General features: G+C 41.8%; 1 protein-coding gene across 1 annotated transcript in view; it reads left to right on the top strand.

Moving 5' to 3' along the window:
• Positions 1-432: 432 nt before the first annotated feature.
• The window catches only part of ptn (pleiotrophin), a 36,677-nt gene continuing 15,825 nt past the window's right edge, over positions 433-21,284 (top strand). Inside the window, exon 1 of the mRNA XM_020649452.3 lies at positions 433-605. The gene's annotated coding sequence lies outside the window, so the exon portion shown is untranslated. The remainder of the gene's footprint in view (positions 606-21,284) is intronic.

The raw sequence follows: 21,284 nt of genomic DNA, 5'->3' as shown, positions 1-21,284 counted from the left end.
ACTGGGCTGCTGTTCCAGGGCCGCTCACTCTGTGTGCTCATCCAGCCGTATTTTGTTGTTGTGTTTGCTCGCACCTCCTGAATATCTGCCTCTCTGTTGACATTTGGATCTCTCACTGTCTCTCTTTTCTTTTTCTGTTTATCTGAGCGTCTGTTTTTCTCTCTCTCCTCCGTCCCCACGGGTCTCCCAGGCACTTTGCCTCTTAACTGCTCTCTCCCTCGCTCTTCTTTTTTTCTCTCTCGCTCTCATCGTCCGTCTCACATCTTCTGTCTGGTGTTCTCGGTGAGTGCCAGGCAGAGGGCGTCCCTGGAGTGACCTTGGGGGGGGGGTAATGAGCTCCTGATCACGAGTCAGGAAATCCAGGCATTCAACACCCACCATCCTCCCCTCACCCCATGCAACACACACAGACACACACACACACACACACACACACACACAAAAAGAAAAAAAAAGAAACTACACAGCTATCTTATGCTCAGCCCACAAAGAGAAATAGTATTGGAGAGGCAGGGCAGCAGGGCAGAGGTGCAGATGAAAAGAGCCTAGAGATACTTCTTCTTCTTCAAGCTCTGTTATATACAACTACCAGACCTCCAAATAAAGTAAGTGGATTTCATTTTTCTTCCGGGTGCAAACTTACTGAAGCACGGCTCTCATGGGGTAGGTGTGATGGGATGGTGAGGTGGTCACTTGAGCAGCCAGGGCAAGCAGAAAAGTTTGGAGTTTGAACTCATTTCTGTGCAAAGAGTATCAGTTGTGCGGAAGACGTGCGAGCCAAAGTTTCTGTGTGTTTGGAGTTGGATTTTTGTGAATTCCTCAAATGCCTGCATCAACCTCCCTTGTTTCAAAAACTCAAAGTAGGAAAAACTTTGGCTAAAGATGCAAAAAAACAAAGCTCAGTAAAAGTTTCTGCAGGGATCAGAACGATGTTTTGCATTTTGCATATTTTCAGATACATTTTCTTCAACAGTTTAACACTTCTGTCGACATGGTTCCGATTGCCTTTTTGTAGCTTTTCCCTATTTAAACAGATCCCCTCCCCCCCGAGGCTGTTGATAGGAGATGATAAACACATGATAACATTAAAGACAATTAAGCTTAAAAATGTTGACAATTAAAACCGCAGATGGGGGGGAAAAAAAAAGTGGCTTGTAGACACGTCGGGTAAACAATTGGAAAGTGCTAATAATCCAGCAGCCACAGGCAGTGTGGACTGGTGGTGTTAAATCATTAACAGGGCCGCTTCCTTGGTGATTAGACTTCAAACATCCATATGTTTTCTAAAGTAGTGCTATCAGGCAAATTTATGCAAGTCCAATTGAATATGTCTTTGCTTGTATGGTGGTTTGAGTGGAACATTTTTAGCCCATCAGGGATGTCGTAATTTGGGTCAGGCCTGACTGGAATGACAAACCCAGAGCAGGCTGTATTGTATCGGCGCTACTTGGTCCGGCAAGACCTTCTTCCTTGCGTTGCCATGGTGTTCTCCAGCACTGGTATAGCAACCCGAGTCAGTCCAAACAGTGTTCCTCTCTGTCTTACCGGCATTCCTTGCTGCGGACAAAAGCAGCTCTCGGGGCTCATTCTTGTTCAAAATGAGGTGTCCGCTTCATTTCTTTAGAATCAAACACATGGTGTGGTCCTCGTGAAAGAGCTGGGGGAGATTAAACAAGAAGTGGAGATGAGCTTGAGAAACCAGCTTTGGTGTGTAGGAAATCGGAACACAATGTGGATTAAGCTGGAGGACGGCCAGCAAAGGCCAAACTCATAAAACTGCGCAATTTCGTAATAGGTCCTGGCATTTTCCTTCTAAGATGGCCACTTGGAGGCCCCTTTTTTAAAAGAGACATTTTACACATCCTGCCCTTTTCTCTTATTAAATGCTTAGCCCAGAGACTCACCCACGTGATCTTAGCCTATATGTCAAGACTAAGCACAAAGCCGGTTCATTTCCGTCTGTGTCTTCACAAATGCTTTTGACGCGACTGTTCTCCATGGAGGAGCCGGAGCAATAAGCCATAGAATTGCACTGTTAGGGGCCCTGAGAAGTCCACTCCAGGGGGGAGGGAAGAGCTCTGAATGGAGCCAATTCTGGTCTATAGGGCACAAGTAAGTAAGAGAGAGGGAGAGAAAAAAGAGTGGGGGGGGGGGGGGGGGGGAGGACATACACAAAGATTCTCACATTGAGTGGCTGGCTTATTCTTGTGGGGTACGCACTGACCCCTCACATGTGGGATGAACAGAATGAGACTTGATGGGGTCCGGAGGGCCTCCAAAGAAAGGGAGGAAGGGATAAAGAGAGGAGATGAAGAAAAGAGGAGGGGAGGGATGCCAGGAGAGAGAGGCCAGTAAAGGAAACATCCTTCATAGCGTCCAGTTTTAGACGTCATAGCTCACATGTAGCACAAAAGTCGACCTGGAGAAGATCATCATTAGGAATAATGGACAAATGGATCCTTACCAATTGTAATTTGGTTAGAAAAACTGTAAGGTTTAGGTTAAGGTTAAGATGGGGATGGATTTAATCCTTGTTTGGTTGCACTGTGGCCTGATATTCAATCAAATCCTTGTAATTGGCACTGGTTTTCATGTTAAAGAGGACAGCTTTTCAGAGTTTTTGTACCTGTTTGGTTTTTTTTTGCGAGTCCTGCTGCCTCTGTTTTTTTCCTTTCCTAGTTGCATATCATTTGAGCAAATGTGTTGTTTCCCCAAGTTAGAGGAGAATGCTCAATCAACCAAGGGCCCATCTGTCTACTGTTCTCCAGTAGAGGTAAAGTGTGCTCACTATGACAGCCCCTGAACTTCTCTCTGAAATCTCACCCTATCTTTTATTCAGTCGTTTGCGCTGAGCGGTGACTGCGAGGAGACCGGCTCCCGAAGCTGCTCGGTTAATAGTCATGTCTGGAGACGTTCTCATGGAGACGTCAAGCAAGCAGCTATCTCATTACAGGCAACGGCGAGACAATCAAAGCTGTCTGCAAAAACCTTTAAGCCGGTGATGAGAGAATGTTCTGCTTGTGTGGGGCTGGTCCCCTTTGTCTGGGGGGGAGACCATGAGTTTATATATGAACTATCTGAGGTTTGTTTTTGTGCACAAGTGTTGAGCGAGGTTTTTCATTTCTTGAATCAAACTTTCCCTTTATTAAGGTTCAGCTTCCAGACAAACATGCTAATTTATTTCCTTCCTCAAACTTTTAAAGGGTTTTTCCATTTCTCCATTTCAAAACTAAATATATAATCACGGCCCGCATCTCTCCAGCATTGGTTTGATCTGGTGTTTGATCCTCAGAGAGCTAATGATAACCCGAGGCTTTCCACTCTAATCAGTCAACTCATTAGTTTCCCTTTCAGTCACGCAGCCACCCACACACACTTAACGCACACATGTACAAACACCAACTGTCCCCAGGCTTGCCGGTTAGGTGACTGAAAGAAGAGAGGGCAGAGGTCACAGGGCTGGGAAATCGGTTCTGTGTTTACTGAAAATAGTAAACATGGAATCATTCAAAACTGAGCTCCAATATTTCCATTAATGTTTGATTGGATTGGATTGAGATTTGTGTCGCACACTTGTTTTTAAGTTGAGCCAATTCTTTTTTTTTTGTGTTACTTTATATCATGTTTTGAAAATGTAAAGTATTCTGTCATCCATGAACATCGTGTAATATTTTGCAAAACCAAGTCTGGCTTAGCCTCCGTTCTTACAAATCGTAAAGTAAAATTCCTGAAAATTCGGGTCAGCTTGATTTGCACTAGCGAATCACATTAGAAAAGTCTGCATAATACGTTTCCAGCCGAACATAAATGGATCTAGATCAATATCTGTCTGGAACAGTTGGAAATAAAACCTCCAAAATGACTGTACTGTACTGCATCGATTCACAAATGGTGAGCAAAAGATGTTAAAGCTGCACTGATTGATTTTTGGCCACTTGGGGGCCGAACAACAAGCTGTAAACACTATATTGACATATTTTCACCTTGTAAAGCTTGCAAATGTAATAGTAAACAATGGTTTATACATACGTGGATTGGACAGGGAGTGACATTAGCATTCTTATTTTGGGCTACACGGACTTGTCAACAAGTCCAAAAGCTAAATAAATGCATGATTCTCTCCCCGCTGCCATTGGCTTTGGCTTTGTGCAGATTGCGTCGTTTTCGTTCATATCTATTTATATCTGCTGAGCATGAAATTGCTTGTAGCAGTAAGCTGTAAACCTAATTAATGAGTGTAAAGAGGCTAATAAGCTCGCTCTGTAGAACTGAGGGGAACTGCAGAGTTGGGCGACAACTTTCTTTGGGTTTGTCCCTCGGAACAACCTCTTCTCATTACACGTAGTCTTTTGTGTCCTTGAGTTAAAAATAGTGTTCATGGCAGCTTTAAGTGTGCATATGTAAAAAAAAAAAAGGAGCTACCCTGTGTTGCGTTCTATAATCTCCCAAGCAGCTTCGACAGACACTACTGTGTACAGTTTGGGACGTTTGGGACGTTTGGGACGGGGAGGCCGTTGTTGTCTGTCTTCAGCAAATGTCATGCCGGGGAATACAGGTCATCAGGGTGCTCCCACTGCCCTAGTATGTGTGTGTTCAGGATTAAGACTGTGAAGCACAGGGGAGTGGAAGTGTTTGTATTCCTCTAATGAACTTGAGGGATGATCGAGTCTCTCTCATTCACGCTATCATCCGTAGAATAAAGAGAAACTTGGACAGGGAGAAAGAGTTGGACAAATTAAGCTGCTGCAATTGATTGATCATGAAAAGAGGAACAGGAAAAACAATTGATTACAGCCTTATAAATGACATTTTTTAAAATTGTAAGTCTTATGTTATCCCTCTTGATAATAACGGGTGCAGAAAGAAGCCAGGTTATCGACTTGGAAAACTTTCAACCCAATGCAGAACATTGCTAAATAGCTTAGAGGTAAACCCTGAGGGGACTATTAAATAACATACACCCAATGGGCTGCCAAAGCACCTCCTAAATGCTGTAATCTATTGTCTCGATCAATGCAATCTCCTTTTATTTAGAGCCACTGTTTTGGCTGCTTTCTAGCTCTGAGTGGATTCGACCCGATGTGTGGAGTTTTTAAAGATATTAAAATAATTTCTAGGCGGAGAATTGGATTCTTGCCAGGTTTAAAGAGATCGTATGTTGTGAAAGGTGGGGGGAAAAGGATTTAGAGATGTCGTTTCTCACATGTTGTGATAGGGCCACTGATGTTGAATGGAAAGTTAAATTGATCGGGAGCATCGCTGTGGAACAACGTCTGCCACTTAGTGCCTCCTTTCCAATCCTACCGCTAATTGGATTGCTAATGGTAATGTTGCACTGAGGTGACAAACTTCTCTGATTAGAAGGGGTTTGCATAGCTTTTGATGAAATAAAATGTTTTTTTAAGTGCACATGAGAGAGAGAGATCCATTGGCTTTAACAATACTTTCTTCAACTAGTACGTGTCAGTTATCAGTCTTTGATTCCTCTTGCAGCCAGCATTTTAATAGGCCAAACAGAACTGTGGTTACCCGGCTTCTTAAAGAGCCCAATCTTCCAGACTTAATACCAAAATAATTTCAACATGTTTATACAGCCACTAATGCCAAAGGGGGTGTCTAATCCTTTGGTAAATCTCAGCGGGTTTTAATCTGGCCCAGTGGAGAGTTTCTGCATCTCTGCGATGTCTTCCTGTTCCTCCCTCAAGGTGCCACAATCTGGAGAAAGTATGATTTGGAATTTAAACTCCTCAAACGCATGGGCAGAGGATTAGGCAGGCCCACACTATGGTTGCGAACACCAAGGCTTGATTTTATGTCCACCCACCAATAAGTGATTAGAAACCAGTATCCGGAAAGGTTGGGGACAAAGCCCCAAAGGAGAAACTGTTCTGTCAAGCACTTTTTTTACTTGGCCTAAATTTCCTTAAATGTGCATGTTTGTCACATCTGTCCCTTTAGTTGTCAATGAATTATGCATTTTTACTCCCTAACTTTGGATTTTCATCCACTTGGAGAGAAGGAACTGAGATGCGAGAGAGTCGAGTAGGAGAGAGAGACTCATTAGTCATATCCATTAGTATTCCATCCACAGCTTGTGCTGTGAGACAGCCGGTCTGTCCAAACAAACAACCAGCAGAGGGGGGATGCCTCATTATTACTTCCCCCTCTTTTTCTCGACCAGAGTTCACATTCCATCTGACCATAAACACCAGGGCCAGGGCTGTGGCCTTGCCCTCTGGCTCTGCTGGAGTTTAGAGATGTTAGCGGGGTTGGTAAAGCAACAGTTCACATGCTGTTCAGTACAAGATGAGGACAGTACAGTACAAGGCGGCCTCCAGGGAGGAAACAAGGAAAAAAAACAACAATCTGACTCGTGTAGTCCGCTGAGAGTTGAGTTCTTCAATGACATTATGTACAGTCTGATCCATTGTCTCGTAGTAGGAACGTCCTTCCACCCTTGAAATGTCCGCTCTTCAAACACCTTCCACTTTCCCTCCCAAGCAGTTTGTCACTGAAGGATCCCGATAAGCGACTTTGCTTTAACACAAACCTAAACTATCATCTTTGTCAGGAGCCCTAAATGTTAAGCAAAATGTTTGCGATCAAAAATTTGAATTAATTAATGTTTGCTTTAACTACCTTCTTGTGAAAATATTCACAAGGGGATCATTATATAATAAATAGAGCATGAGTAACTCTCATACATCAAGGCGTTTCACTGCTGCCTCCCACCTCAGCTGATGTTCTTTTAAGTAATGAGTTTGTCTCTTTTGATCAAGAGTTTGGATTACTAGAAAAGAAGGTGATATGAAACAAGAGCCCCCTCTGGACTTGATCTAGGGAGTTTGCAGTTATGTACACAACCCCCAAAATCTATTGAGTTGAACAGTGAGATGCTTTGGGACACCAGGTGACCACCTATATGTACACAAGTATTATCTGCTGCAAACATCCTTAGTCGACTTAATTACATCATCACTTCAGCCACTAAATTTAACTCAAAACCAATTTATACCTGGACGCCAGGGGCCTAGTGGTTAGTTTGCGCCCCTTGTACAGAGGATGTTGTCCTGGAAGTGGGCGGCCTGGGTTTAAGTCCAACCTGTGGCACCTTTCCCGCATGTCTTTCCCCACTCACTCTCAATCCAAAGCCCAAAAATACATCTAATAAAACAACTACTTTTTAACCTTATTGTCAATCTAAATACTGATGCATGCTCTCTTGAGGGCCTAGTAATTAAATAATGACTTTTGATGATCTAATATTTTTCTCTGGTCCATGTTTCTCTTCTTAAATGTTTTACTTTTCATTTGTCAACCGTTTTGTGTTTTAACTTTTTTAGCTGTGAAGCTTCAAGTTGTGTTTGATTTCTACTTTTCAGTACAAACATTTGTTCTTTTGCCGTTTTGACAGTGTACTCTCTGAAGAGACCAACAGCGCTGCCCTCGAGCCGACTAAACTGAGTGCACTTCGGGGGGACTTGGATGCTCTTTAAACACAGGGTGAAACTACCTTGACTGCAGTGGCCTGTGTGAGCCACATTAACCCCGCCACACTCTGCCTTGTTCGTACACCAAGACTCCCTGTCCCCTCTGACTGTTCTAATTTCCAGTGGCAAGCTAAAAAGGTCATGTTTAACGCCCTGGGCTGTGACTGTGGGCAAAAGCCACCTCCCCCCCAATACACCCTCCCAGAGCACAGCCCCTGTTGTAGTGAAACTACTGGCATTGCTCTGAGTTGTGTTTCCATTTTGAACGGGAATGATTGGATCTGTCAATGCAGGAAAATAAGCTCCCTTATTTATTTGTGCCACATACAGTATCGCAGCATTTATGGTTTGGCAAATAAAGCCGCAGCAAATAGAGTTTTGTGCTGATGAATTTAGACAATGACAGCAGTAGGAACACAGAAAATCTGCCGGGTTGGGTTGCTGATGGATGGAAATAGCTTGCTGCAGAGGCTGGGTGATGGTGAATAGGATGGTGGACACGAGCAAACACTGCATTGTGCGAGTGAGAAACAAGACGGAATGAGTTTGGTTGGGAAATGAAACATACTGTATATTACAAGGAGTGAAAATCAGCCAAACAGTGGCTACCCTTACAGTGTATTATGCGAACGTTAGATTGTACAATCTATTTTATGAGAACACTGCAGCCAATAACAAGGTAAATGAACTGCCCTTTCTATATTTCAAATGCATCATTTCTACAATGGAGTATTTTTGTCATTCTGAGTTTGCTTTTGCAGCTTTCAGTGGAATCAATGTGAAAAAATACATTATGCAAGTCAAAGTTACAGACAATACGAGTAGAAACTTGTCGAAATACAGACACAGATATCTCTGCAAGAGGACAAGATTGCATCTTGAAGCACCTGTGAAATATATTTTTCATATTTAAGCGTATCTTTGTTGTGAATCTTCAATGATGTTGGGGAGATGTGTGAAATATTCAATTGGAGTCTATACCTCACCTTGTTTTCTTGCATTTGCAACCGATAAGGCTACAAACAAACAATTTTACAGTACTTTAGCATCTCTGACAAACCAGTAATCATCGCTTTCCTTTCTTGTAAATATCTACATCATACCCAGGATCTTTTCAGATAAGGGCCTACCAAGTCTGAAGTGCAGATCTGTGAAAATTATATAATCGCGTTGCTCTTTATGCAGTCGCTTTAGAATGCATTAACACCAGGATAAGCCTTAGAGATCGTATATGGACAATGTCATTTTCAGCGTCTGTGTCGGATCAGATCTCCTTGATCTCCCCTGTAAACTTTGATGATATGCGTATCATTGGTGGTCCCTTTTATCAAGTGTTTCCCAACATGCAAAAAGAAAGCCAACAGAACCACAAAAAACACCAGTTAAAGAATCGATGTTGAACGTCAGTGGTGGTTCATCGGCCCCCAAACCATCAATGGAAGTGCAGAAAAACAAGCTGCAGCCGATTGTATTGTGGAATCAATTAGGGGGTGTGGAGGCTGTGTATTGAATTCCCATCAGGTTCTGAGGCTGACGTCAGAGGAGCTCAGGCAGTGGATCTCTGCGATGCGGCACAAGCCCCTCCATGGTGGCTGCTCTCCGCTTCCAACTCACCCAACTTTCCCTCTCACTGTTCGGTCAAGGACGTCGCAGATAAAAAAGTTATTTACATGTTTATTAGGTTTTGTTGTGATGGCAAGATTTTTGAGGACACCTAGGGAAAACAGGTGTTCAATTAAGTTTTGGCCAGCTGGTATTGGAGATGTTTTAAGCTGATTGCTTAAGTAGTTTGTTAAAAGTTGTGACAGACATCCAGACGGTGCATCGTCATGATCAAAGTTGGTGTAATTAATGTTTGGATCAGCAGTTTGCTCTGGAAAATCAAGGCCTTAAGCTACAAAGAAATGTTCTAGTGTTTCCAGACGCTACAGGTTATACAATGGACTTTATCTCTTTCAAAAAACAAAAAAAAAAACGTAGCAGTGGAAGACAGTGCTAGATGAAAGCAATGTGCCACGTTAGCCTTCCATTTCCGTCTCCTCGTGCCAAATGGGCCCCAAAGACAATGCAATAAAAGTGAGGGATTCTCCTCGGTCAAAAGTCATGTCCTTGACAGATCAGGGATGTCCAATCTTCCTCTGTCCACCGTTCTCAGTAAATAACTTTCTCCCCGCCTCCTCGATGGCTGGAAATAAGACTGTCACCGGGGCCCGGAATATAGTGCGTCGCGAGCTATGTTTGATTCATTGAGGGCCGCACCGAGTCTGGCAGAGCAGGAACTGAGTGACACTATCATTGCTAGCCGGAGTAAACAAGTTAAAAATAGCAGTCTTTCTTTGGCGTAGAAGGGATTCAAGAAAAATCATCCCTCACATTTGGCATAGAATAACAAGTTATTGAATAATCAGCAGTGTGTACATGTAAAGATATCAGAAAAATCATTTTAAGCCTCTTCCATTTTGGTCGAGAAGATTCACCTGATTGATGCTCATGCATACTTTTATCGTCAATATTTAACAACATTTAAAGTAGAAACACAGAATACATGCCTTCTTGTGCATGACAGCTTGAAAAAACGACCACACACATGAAACAATCAAATAACAGGAAGTGGGTTTCAAAGCAGGGGTGAAATAGGTTCTTCACCTTTAAAAACAAACCTCAGAAAGTTTGTCTCCTCTGCTAACAGACATGATTACCATTACTCATTGGTATTCATTTTAAGATATCTTCCTGTGGCCTATTGAACCAGTCTGTCTAACGTTTTGGTGCAAAGTCCACACTCTTTACTCTGTAATTAGATGGATGGAATTATCTCCACTCATTAAAAACTAAAGCGGGAGTAAAAACAGTCATCGTACATAAAGGGATGTAATCTATCACAGGGAACGCACTGCCCAAACCGCCAGTAAAAAAAAACCCATCTGCTCTTACTGACTGAAGTAAAACAAGTCAAGTAGCATGCTGCTAGCAATTACAACTTTCAACAAGTTGCAGCTGGAGCAATTCGGGGTTAAGTGTCTTGGCCACGGACACGTCGGACGTGTTGCTGCAGGAGCTGGGGATCGAACCCCCCTGACCGTCTGGTTGAGAGACGACCGACTCTACCAACTGAGCCTCAGCCACAAAAGTTTACTCTGACATGCAGGATGTCTTTTATAACTAAGTGTTTGTGAAGTATTCATTGATAAAAAAAAAAAGACCTGCAGACAGTATTTATCACTTTACCTTTCAAGAAGACAGAAAAACCAAGTGAAGCAAAGGCTTCACGTCTCATATAAAAGTATCTCTCTGTTCTGACGCAGTCTCACAGAGACAAGAAGTGGAGTTTTGACATGTTTGAGAGGCTCTTGCAAGCTGCGGGCATTTCATGCCTGTTTCACCGAATGAATGTTGATGGGCCGCTGTGGTCTCGGCGTCTTTAACAGGCCCGACAAGCCTTTGTTCTTTCCCTGTTTTTCATGTCTGATCCCCAACATCCCACAGGGAAAAAGCTCTGTCGGGCCGCACGCTCCGAAAAGCCTTTCTGTTTGATCAACTTCTAACATATTTGAACAATTTAGGCAGGGATGAGTGCAGGTAATTCAAAGCCTGCCAAAAGAGTGTTTTGGGGAGATGGGGAGATGCTGCGTGTTCACAAGAAACAGCGAAATAACCCAGCCATTTTTCATTCCTACGTCCGTGCATAGTCCAAAACTACCCATCAACACAAACAAGGACCTCTAATGTGGCTGACATCTTCCATCTGCAAAATAATCTTTGAAATAATCCTATACCTTCTCCACCAAAACTAGTCTCTCCTACCCTTTTCTTCTTCCTTTCCTCAGGCAATAACTTAGATCACCCAGTAGAGGCCAGTGTGCAGCTGATGAGGTCATCTGCTCAACATGACAGCTTTTGAACATGTATACTTGAGGACACAGTAAAAGAAAGGGGGGATGGATATCATTTCATCCAGTCTAAACAGGAGCGAGGGAATCAATGTGACATGGAGCAGCAGGAAACAAAGCAACACAGTGCTTGACAGCGAGGTGAGATAATCTCCACCATTGTTTGAGGTGGAAAAAAAAAAACCCCAGCAGGAAGCGGAGAAAAGCCCTGTTCAATATTCTCATGAAAGGACGCTGATGGTGGGAGTCATCAAATACAGTTCCTGCAACAGAGTGCAGATGAGAGGTCAGGGCCGTTATGGATAGATCATGAGAGCCCTCTGCTGACAGTTAAATCAAAAAAGAAACCAATAACAACATCATAACAAAGGCTCCAGCTTCTCATCCATTACCATTAAAAAGAAATATATACTTTAGTGATGATTCTTTTCTGCGGTTGAGTCATCACACTTGAGGTGCTTTTTTTTTTTGTTAAATAGAGATTTGAAAATTCGAATCATCTTTTAGCATGAACGTCTTATTTGAGACACCCACCTGCTGTGGTAAGAAGTAATGAAGAAATGATGTAGGGCCCATAAAGGAGATGTGTAAGACATACTAGTGTGATAATAGCATGTTTAACTGTTCACAGGCTCCAGGAATGGCCAGAGATTTATTCTCAGTTTGGACTGCTAACTGTTGAAGCTGTGCAACTTTACAGCTTCATGGGACACGTGAACCCACTGAAAGAAAAAAATGATTCTTTTTAACTTTGCTAATCATTTCTAAGGGCTCATTATTTACTTTTAAAGCACATTTTTAAAAATGCAATAACTGAAATCTGTTTTTTTCCCCCTGATGCTTCTGCATGTGTCAAAATCAAGATGGAGTAGAACATGTGAAATCATTTTTCTTGGATTGATTCAGTATAAAGAGATTCAAACATTTACATTAAATATTTTTTGATAGTTCATCATCAGAAGCCGTTTCAGCTTTATCAAAGCATGTCTGAATAAAAACAAAAAAAAAATCCAATTCAGACATTTACTATGAATGATTATATCTATTCATGGTGTTTTTCTGCTCTCATCCCAAGCCATTTTAACTTTAAGAAAATTAGCAAAAGAGCAGTATATGCGACATATTCATTATTACATTCATTTTGTGAGGTAATTTAATTGCTTAGACAAGTTTTGTACTCTGCTACAGTTTTGCAGAAGTTCTCTGTTGAAGGGTTCAGCTTCATTTTGACACCAGTGAACCTGCAGGAAGAAGAAATCTTTTTATCTACAAAGCAATTAGTACAGTCGCACATGGCTTCAAATGTCATTTTTACAAACTTTTTTTATTAGCAGGTAAAATATATCATCTTAAATGAAGAAAAGTAAATCTAGAATGTTAATACTAGGCAGTGAATGATTCAAGTTTCTTATTAAAATAATTTTACTACCCTATCTTACATCCCAAGCCATCTTGGCTAAAGGCAAAACTGCTAAAGACAAGATCGTTTTCTTTATTTATCTCATAAGGATTTAAAAAAAAAAAAAAAACCCATTCGACAAGTTGGTTTTCAGCCACAGAATCGTCATTCCAAAACTGCACCTCAACTCTTTCTGGCAAACATTGAGATTCAGTCCAGCTTGCATCGGGTATTTGAGGAGAAAAACCGCAGGGAAAAACAAATCCCCTCAACTAGAGCTGTGGAGAAACACTGCTATCGAAACGGTGCACCTAAAAACTCCCTTCTCTCTGCAGGGCAGCACCTGGTAGCAGCATGTGAGTGAATATTAATCAACAAAACATTTTGAGATGGGGATCGATACAAAACGGGTGGTGCGGTGGGGTTATTAATGCACACATGTTGGGTCACATGTCCAAATCGACGGGTCATGGAGTGGTGTCCTTGGGAGAAAATGACTGAAAATGACCACTGATGATTGCCTTCTAGCAAATCATACAGGTTAGTGATTAAAAGGTCTAAACTCACTCAGTTGCAGCCATCCCTGAAATTGGACGGATATCAAGGTAATGCTGCGACTCAAAGAGCTGTAGAGACTGACTATTTTTATTATTTCAAAATCAATAGGCCTTTTATTTTACCATTGCTTGTCGAGTTTGTGTGACGTTTATCTTATAGATGTCGAGCTGTAACTATTTCTCTCAGCGCTCTGCCGTGTGATCTGAGGTGAGCCTCCAGCCTGGAGGGAAATGTACCGCTGTTTGCTTTTGTGAAGCTTTTGCGTAATCTGGAGTCAAGCTTTTGTTCCACTGCCACACAGGCTGCAAAGCCCAACAGGGGCTGAGGTGCTTGAGCAAAAACAAAGAAGCCATATTGTATATTTGTTATTCTACACCAGAGACCATATAGACTTTTAATAGCTATTTCAAGAAGGCATAAAGAAATATGGAGGAAAAAGCTGCTCTGATTCACTGTGTGTGGGCTCAGGAGAGGACCAGTTTGAATGTGAGAGGTATAAATATACATAATATATATTCTCCGGTATCTGCGACATTAATACTGTAAACACAAACATTACATCTCCTCCAAATTGTAGGACGAGCTGTCAAAACCGTCCAGCGCAATTTGTTCTGCTAAAGTCAGCAAACACACTTTCACCACCCACACTTTCTGAAGTTATTGTCTACAGCTTTGATGTCAGACAGTTGAAACTTCTTATCTGGTACGTGTCTCAGTGACAGCATGTAGCGTTAGCGTGCCACACGGGCTAACGTCATTTCTCATCCAAGTCGCAAAGAGGAGATCTAAAAAGTCCAAGAGAAAAAGTAGAGCATTCACTTCACTTTTATTTGTCGAGCATATGTTGTACAAATGTTAACTCAACGCAAGTAAGGAGTTCAAGTATCTCCGGGTCTTGTTCACTGGTGAGGGTTGGATGGACTGTGGAGAATAGTTTGTTATAGTGATTTAAATGGACCGTTTGTGGTGGAATTTCTGTAGTTATTTAGATTATAACGTACGAACGTCATTAGGTTTATTCACTGTTCTCTAATGTCCGTCAGGCCTGACAGGATCTGCAAGGATGTTTGGTAGACTTGTTGTCTGCTCCAGTGTTGTTGACGTCACAGTTTTGTCTAGGTGGGTCAATGTGACCCTGATAATGGTAATGTCTTTTGGGATATATGCGATGCGTTTTCGAAAAGTTCTGCAGATGTGATTGAGCAAGACACGAGTACAGAAGTGTGATGTTGAATCATGTCTCCTCGAGTGTTCGTCTTATGTATAAACTTTCATCAACGTAAGCCATCTGATGTCAACTGAGTCTTATTGTGTCGAGTCAAGTCTTACCGTTAGGTTTTGACGTTCAGTTCAAAAAAAGAGACAAAAGAACTTTCACCAAACTGTACTACAAAATAATAGAAGCCAATGCTTGTCTCGTCTTAATGTGAATGATTCATTACCGACCTTTTCACTCCAAGATGAATGGGAAAGATGGATTTCTTAGTCTTTGAACTTACCCCAAGGAACTGTAGTTTGACCTTACCCTCATTCTAATTCTTCAAATCGTTTGGCATTATCCTAAAATCTTTAAGCCTGTTTTAACCAACCTTACAGTATCTGGTAGAATCTACCATATTCTGTTCTGTTTCACATTTCCAATAAAACATTTCAGTCATATCACATACAGTAGGTACTGTTATGTTGTGACTGCAGAGCTGACTCCATCCTGCATCCACAGCTTCTTGGCACTCGTAAATTTCCTACAGCTGACCTTGAAGCTCCATTCTACTCTTATTAGGGGAGGATTGGTGGCCGGCTTTAATGACGTAGCTCTTTAATCTTTGCACAGTTGTCACATGGCAGAACACCTTTCTCTTTGCCAACAGGCATCCTACTGACCACAACATCTGGCTTGTGAGGCTTCTTTTACCTTGAAAGCACTCAGATATTGTGCATTTCTCCCAAAAAAACATCCATATTAAGCTTAATTTTCTTAATTATTTTCCAATATTGTACCCTTCATATTTGACTTCCTACAATTTTGTTGCAAAATGTGAGCATATGATATTTAATACCTTAATTTAAGTATCCTTCTAGAGTGGATGAGATAAACTTGAAGTAATCATCTGCATGTGACTTTTTAATAAACATACATTTAGATTATGTTCTTCATCATGCATTTGTGCCAAAATAAAAACACACGTCTGAAGTTGTTGTAGTTAGCTTAGTTTGAACAGAAAGCAAGATGGTTTTTGGAAAAGAAAGCCACATGCAGGAGCTCAAACTTCCGGAGAGAAAGAGAAAGAGAAATTGGAGAGTGGAAATTCCCCAGCCTCTGTAGCCGTGGCTCCTGATGTTCCTGTTCTCAATCTGCTGTTAATCCTACACCTATACCCTGCTGTTGTTCGTGTCGCCGTGTGTTAGAAGCCGGTGTGGGATTACAGGTAAACTGCGGTCGTTATCTCTCCAGCAGCAGCTGTAGTCGTGCTCCCTCTCAGCCGCGCACTGAGGCTCTCGGTTTTGGGGAAAGTGGGTGGTAAAACCTCTGTGGAGAGATGTTGGCGAGTGTGTAGGTGGTAGACGTAGGTTATCTTGGATTGGAATCACAGTTTAATCCAAAGAATGAGCAATGACTTCCCTGTGTGTGTGTGTGTGGTGTACAATATGAAGTCATACAATGAGTCTCAGGTTTATTGGCAGATCTGGTTTTCAGCATAATGTCATTATTTAAATTAGTGCAAATGGGTCATCCAAAGTGGATAACACATCCGACTTAATGCCCCACAGTGGGCTTCAAATCTGGTTATGCCTTTGTTTAGATTTGCCATAATTCAACTAAGATCCTAAATGTCTTTATTTGCAAAACAATTACAAATTCTAAGTGTTGCTAAGAAGACATTTAACTTGGAATGCAGAGATAACACATTTTTGGAGTTACTAAACATTTTAAAATTGATGCGCAACTTTAGTGGATCATCCATCCATTAGCTTTACCAGTTTGGGTCACGGAGGGAGCCGATCCCAGCTGTCATTGTGTGAGAGGCGGGGTACACATTCTCAACCTACAGGCAAATTAGAGTCCCCCCGTCCCCAATTTCCGGTGGGACGCATGCACAGGGAGAACATGTAAACTCCTCACAGAAAGACTCCTGCCCTGAGAGGGCATGGGATTTGAACCAGGTTTCTTCTTTCTGTGAGGCGACAGTGCTAACCACTGCACCACCGTGGCATTACATTCAGGCATGTCTGATCTGACACTGCAGAAATGCAACATAACCACATCCAGCCTTATAAACCTTAAAATCTGTAGATTATGAATCAATGTGTTATTTATACTTTGTACTTTAATATATTATTCATGTTACAGTAAATCCACGACAGCATTATTTACCTTAATCCACTCACATTTTCACAGCCAATACTGGTCTCTTTAATAAGCTCTTACAGCCTTGCCTTACAAATTTGAAATCCAACGGTGTTTACATGCCAAAATGAAGCACACAGAGATATGAGTAGTCTGAAATACAAAGTCTTTGAACATATCTTTGAGCGAAATACATAAAATGAGAAGTCAAGAATGAGGGAGGCAGACGTGATGGGAAAAAATTGTGAAGGAGGGAGGATGACTTAATCAAAAGGCGGACAGAACTTCCTACACTGTGTGCGAAAGCTTTCTCATCCAGCACACTTTAATGAACAAGTGAGTCAAGGTGCTTTCAGTGGCTTCTTGAGAGAAATGCGCACACACACACTCACAAGAGATAAATGTTGCCTTTTCAATTAGACAGACACCTCTAAATTGGTGTCCTCCGAGAGCAGACGGGGAGAGAGAGAGAGAGCGTCTACAGCAGGAGAGAGGGATGTGGAGGATGCTAACAGGGATGGAGATCTGCGTTTCAGGGGCTGTCAGCGGCTGCCAGACTACACAGGGGTCCACAAACCAGCCAGACAGGATCTAAAAGGAGCAAACCCAGTTATTTCTAGAAATCAAAAGGCACTTAAACATCGAGAGAGAAAAGGCAGGTAGCAGAGATAAGACGTCCTCTGCAGCCGACACAGCCGACACAGCCCACACGTGATTTAAATGCAGCTCTCTGCACATTTTGAAAGGAATGGAGATTAATGGTCATGATGAAAAAACAAGGCAGTTTTGTGAATGCAGCAACACCCAGAGCCAGCGTGGTCTTAAATGATCAAACCTGCCGACTCAAAATGTTCCCGCTGTTGGGCTCTTTTTCAGCATTTTCTCTAAATGTGATGCATCTATCAGAGTTTTCGCCTGTGAACCCTTTCAGTTCTGACATTTTGGTTCACGCAGAAAACTTTACTTGAAAATACTGTTGCACCTGGAGTCAGATGTAATTCAAGTTTGTGTGAGCACAGGATATTCTCTCCAAGGGTAACAGAGCTCATCGTTGCAGAGAATGCAAAATCATCCAGGCAGAAAAGTAGCTGTGTTAAACTGCTTTGGCCTTATGGCAAAAATAAGCAATCAACTTCCACATTACACATTCTAAAACTTGTAAAAGCTGCCATGTATTTCTCAGTTATCAACACATGATCATAAGCAAACTATTTAAGGTTTAGAAAGGGTTTCTAGATGAACATAAGGAGACATAACACCTGAATCTGAAGTTTCCCAGCCAGGACACAATTTGTCAAATGTGCCAAGTCTGGTGAAGGTTAACACACCCATATTTGCTTTCAGTTGAGGCTAGTAAATCGGCTTCAAAGTTTTGCCTTCTGACAAACAGCTACGATGTGACTTTTGGAGCAAGCCTCAAGTGGACACTTGAGGAACTGCAGTTTTTTGCACTTCTGCGTTCAGCTTCATTTTTCAACAATGTTACCACTTAGTTTAGACTGAAAGACCATCGTTTCCATTCTGTCGTGAAGTATGCTTTCCACTTCAGTGTGCAACAGATTCTACTTGTTCAAAATGAGAGAAAACTCTCAAGTAAAGTGCTGCGTGCTTTCAAACTTTTCTACCATCATTCTCAGTTTCCAAATTTCAACATTCTCTAATATTTGTCTTGAGCCAGTGCTTATTTGGTGAGGTATTTTACCAACCTGTCTCCACTGAAAAAAAGTCCTTTTTGTAAAATGTCTAGTCCAATTGTGTTTTCTTTGTGCATTTGGTTCTCTTTGTGCAGCCTTTTTCCAAAGTGAAAAAATGGCTGACACCTTACAGAGCCTGATAGACTGTATTTAGAGGGGTTGTGGAGGTGCATTTGCAAATAAAGTTGAATAGACTTCATTTGTGGTAGTGCAGTTGTATAATCCTGAGAAAGGAGGGTAACTGATAACTGCTGGAGTTTGTCAGACCAGTGACAGTATGGTGCACATAATGGCCTTATAAGAGAGCTAATAATAACGTACAAAGGGGCACTGTGATGAGTGGGAGGATAAGCGACTGAGTGGGTGTTTTGAAGCGTAGATATAATGCGATCAGCGTAATGGAAGCATTCGTGCATAAACTAAAGTCTTCAATTTCAGCTGTTTCGGCTTCAATGCTCTCACAGGGTATATTGTTTGTCATCCTTATTATTGTGTTTTTATCATTAAACAAGGCTGCTATTCTGCACCCCTGTTCAAAGTGAGCTCTGTTTTCGAGACTGGGCCTCAAACACAACACATACAGAAAAGCAGACACACACACACACACACACACACAGAGAACCACACATGCTGTTTTTGTTCTGGAGCACGGCTCCCTGGGGGCTCCTCCGGGGCTGTTCTAAGAGATAGCGGGGACCCTCCTCCACACACTCTCTCCCCCACTGTCTGACCTTTACAAAACACAAGTCAGAAAATGTGTGGCATTTTCCTCTAATCATCCGCACCTAAACACATGAGAAATGGCGGCGTACTTCAATTAAGGCGCCTGACAGCCCCGTGAGAAATGATTCACTTTTTCCTCAATGGCGGTCAATCATGCCCCGAGGTATTATGGCACTCAACAGCATTATCTCGCTTTCTCTTCATGATTGAGCTTTTATCTATACCCTTTACACGACCGTTTAGGGTGCTTTCTGATAGTCCATGAAAAGAGTCTTTGTCTGCAAAGTTTTCTTTTTTCTTTTTAAGAAGTTAAAGAAAAATACCAACTCAAAATCCATCCACAAATTGATTTTCTGCGTCTCTTAGGTCCGTAGGTAGTGTTGCCAGTGGAGCCTTCCCCTTGAAGAACAAAAGCCTGTGTAAGTTCCAGTAAACAGCAAGGATGTACTACAACACAGTGAAACTCTTGGGTCTCCATGGGTTGTAAACTTACTGTCCTCAACATAAAGGGTCGAGACAACCTCAGGTTCCGGTATAGCAGTTGAGGAAAGGGCTGTGGATTGTGTTTGCTGCCCATAGCAAATAAAGAACCTGTTTCTACATCATTATCACGACATCTCGCCACAATTATTTTCGACACAGTTAGCTAATTAGCAGCTATAAACCCGTGGGAACCAGTGGTTACCAGTGGTTTTCCCAACTATGTTAGCTACTTAGCACTTTGAGCCTGTCAACGGTTAACGGGATCAGCTCAAAGAAGAACGTCCCATGCACATGTTCACTAGTTAGCATCTACAAGTCAGTCACTAGCTTCCTTAATCAGAGAACAGTCCACCAGCTACAGAAGCTATTTGGCAGCAACTAGCTAGTCCAAATGTATCTTCTTTAGAAAACTGGGTTTCCCAACTACATGAGCTAGTTGGCAGAAGCTAGCTTTGCTAAAGTTCTGAATTGGTCTTCACAAAACATGGGGTCTCCCAAATACATAAACTAGTTAGCAGTTTGGAGCAAGGAAAACGAGAGCGCCTAACTAATCTAGTTAGCTAATCAACCGTCAATAGCCAGGCTAAAGCTAATTTGGTAAGCATAAAGAAGCCAACTGTCTGGCAACAATATTTTGGAGGAGTGACTCCTTCTCTTTGATGTTTTTCTATCACAGTTTTAATAATTTTGCTGTCAGCATTGTTGTATTAGACAGTTCCTGGTTTGTGCATTTAATCATTTATTTGTATAAGAAGACTAAGTAATGTGGTGGTTTTTTTTGTCACTATTGCCAGTGTAACATTCAAACAAGTATCTGTCCCTATCAGTCAACTCATTATATTACCAACAACTGTTGTGGAACAGCAAATTAACTATTGTGACTAGGATACACTTAAGTAGGCAGCTTTACTGTTATTCACAGTTTTTTTTTTTTTTTTTCCGGTCCGTCTATTTCAAAGGCTCTCCTCTGTCCCCTAGCCGATACACTTGTCATTTCATCTGTGCTGGAATCTCTCCAAAGCTCAGCTCAAGGAACACACGGATGGAGAAACTCCTAAATAAATTCTTTCAATATGCCCTGTGTCTAGGTGAGGCATTCGCTTCTCTCTCCTCTGAATCACAACTACTGAGATAGTCAAGTCACTCAGAAGTGGATTTTTCTGCCTGCCTTTTCCCAAGGACGATGAGCTGTATTGTCTGGCTGTATTGAAAGAAAAAATAACACAGAGGTACAGAAACATCTTCTAAAAAGCAGTTGTTTCTGTTTTTCTAAATATCAAAAAACAGCATAGAGAGCAAGAAATTATCCTCCTAGTCAAAACCTGTCTGCGAGACGTGTGTATTGTATTCTATTTCTTTATTACCTTCACCTTCATTGACAAAGTCAAGGTTATTAATTTTGCAAGAGAAATCAATCCAACTGAGAGTTCTTTGAGAAACACCTTTGCCAAGGAAGCATCAACAACAGTAGAGAAAGAAGCTGCAACAACAAAAACTTTCCACACAAAGAAATACAAGAACAGACACATCGCAATGCAATCTAAAATATACATCACACAACCTGAAAGAGCATGATGTAAATTACCTCTCTCTGCTTGAAAGTTTCAAGTTTCTTGCCCCTGGAATCTCGACTTGCAACCAAAGGACGTCAACTAAAATAGAGATTTTAAAACTGTATCTAAGATAGGGCGCACTCACACT

Source organism: Labrus bergylta, chromosome 23, assembly GCF_963930695.1.
Source record: "Labrus bergylta chromosome 23, fLabBer1.1, whole genome shotgun sequence".
Taxonomy (NCBI): Eukaryota; Metazoa; Chordata; class Actinopteri; order Labriformes; family Labridae; genus Labrus; species Labrus bergylta.
Note: the sequence above shows the minus strand (reverse complement) of the source record. Positions and strands in the feature narration are given on the sequence as shown.